This window comes from Geospiza fortis, unplaced genomic scaffold (genome assembly GCF_000277835.1).
Source record: "Geospiza fortis unplaced genomic scaffold, GeoFor_1.0 scaffold143, whole genome shotgun sequence".
Classification (NCBI taxonomy): domain Eukaryota; kingdom Metazoa; phylum Chordata; class Aves; order Passeriformes; family Thraupidae; genus Geospiza; species Geospiza fortis.
Genome location: NW_005054590.1, coordinates 262,667 through 264,928, shown reverse-complemented (window position 1 = coordinate 264,928; position 2,262 = coordinate 262,667).

Below are 2,262 nucleotides of genomic sequence, written 5' to 3'. Positions count from 1 at the left end.
TGAGCACTGCACGTTTTTAGTTTCTGCTGATTTTAATGGGGGTTCTCTGAGTTGATTCGGTAGCAGGGTGTGTAGTACAGTGCACAGGACTCCACAGTGAGAGGGGCGGGCTGGGGCTTTGGGGTTTTTTTGGGTTATTTATTATTGTTCAGCGGTGCTGAGGCTGGCGAGGCAGGCTTTGCTCCTTCCCCAGAGCTGTGGGTGGAGCTGCCGTGGGTCCATGCACGCCCAGCTGCACGTGTCTGATGGCTCCTGGGCACGGGGGTTGTGGTGCCTTTTGCTCCCTGTTTGCAGCCAGAAGTGACTGACTGAGACCCGGAGGAATAGCAACTGAAACACGTTGGCTTTTCAGACTGTAGTCCCTGCAGGGCTTTCCCATGTCACGCTGAGGTGTGTTCATAGAGCAGCTCCCTGTTCCCTTGTGCTACTGCAGCTGAGCAGCTGCCTGGCTGTAATGAACTTATCAAATAGGGATAATGAAATACTTCATGTGTTCAGTCATTGGTGTCGTTTCTAGTCATAAAGCAATTCCTTTACCAGAGAGAAGAAAAAGGTAGGTGCATTGTTTGCCACCTGCACTGAGACTTGGGCTGCATTTGCCATTCACTCCTGGAATTGTTGAGCTGTGGATACCCACATTTTTGTAATAAGTGATTGGTTTTCTTCATCTTGCATGTTATATAAACTGGTCTAAATCAGCAACCAATAAATTATGGCAACAGAAGCTGGTGTGCAGGACAGTACTTGAATGCCTGTTCCTTTTACTGAGTCTGTGGAGCTTGCTGCTTGATACAGTGTGGATAAAAACCCACTTACCCAAGCACAGTAAACATATCCCAAGAACTGGCATGAGATTTTCCCTTTGTAAACAAAATCCCCACTAATTAACTTAAAAGCATGAATTTTTCTAATTTGGAGGGACCGCCTCAGCTGCCCAGTGAAATGTGCTGGAGAGAATCAATGTGGTGCTGACTAAGGCAGCAGTGCTTGGGGGAGCAGGCTGGACTTCTGTCAGGCTACCTGTCACCAGGTAAAAACTTTATGAAATACTTTCCTTTTAGTGCCTGAAGCGATGGGAAGGCAGGAGTGACAGGAAAAGATGCTTCTAGAAAAACATCCCTTGTTTGGGATGAGTTCTCAGTCCTTAAACCTGACATGGCTGAGCTGCTTTGTAAAGGTTAAAGGCCTCCTTATCAGGGGAGCTGCTAGAGGAAGGGCTGAGGACTTAAGAAGTGCTCATGGAAGAGGCAGATCAGATAAGGAGCTTATAAGGTGACTGGATGAAAGATGCTGTGGAACTTACCGGAGACTGCTGTGCAATTCCCTCGGCAGCTGGTGGAGAGAGGTGGGCTGGGATCTGGGACAGATGCTGCAGCTGCTTGGAACACGAGAACCTGCATTTATTTTTATTAGACAGGGAAAACAAGCCTGTAGAAGAGAAGAAAATGTGTAATCAGAACTTGGATCTCATCCTCACTTTCATTTTCCTTCACAGTATCTCCAGAAAGTGAGATTGGTAATGGGATTAGGAACTGGTAAATGGGGCTGGCAGCACTGGTTTCAGGACCTTTCAGCCATGTCCCTGGCAGCTTTGGGATGACTATCCTTCAGCTTCGGTTAGATTGCACTATTTTATATTTACCTGTGTTAAAGTTTACCTGGCCTCGCTTTGTAAGGCACTTTTGAGGAGCACATGGTGGTGCCAGCCTTTGGCACCGAGAGCTGGCTCTGCCCTCGGCCGGCTGAAACGTGGGATGCAAGCCACCCACATGTGCAGGGTAAGTGCTGTGGTGTTTGTTCCTTTGTGTTTAACTCGCAGTATCCTTATCATAGAATCATCAAGTCCAACCACCAACTTAGCACTACCTCTGGAATTCCTAAACCACTAAACCACATCACCCGGTGCCAGATCCAGATGCTTTTTAAACGCCTCCAGGGATGGTGACTCCACCACCTCCCTGGGCAGCCTTTTCCAGTGCCAGAATTCCAGTGCCTCAGTTTCTATGGGGAATGGAGGTTACCAGCTGAGCTCCGTGCTCCTGCACCCATGTGTCTGACGGGGCGCAGAGCCGAACCCTCATCTCTCATGAGGCGCCCGCTGAGAAAGCCCCCAGCATTTTTTACAATAACATATTAAATCTCTTTTTAGAAGATATTGCAGTTTTAAAACGTTTTGCAGTTGAGAGCGTCACTTCAAACCGGGCATCACTCGTCTTTATTCCGTAGGACTTCACAGGGGCTACGGAGGGGAGCCGGGGCAGC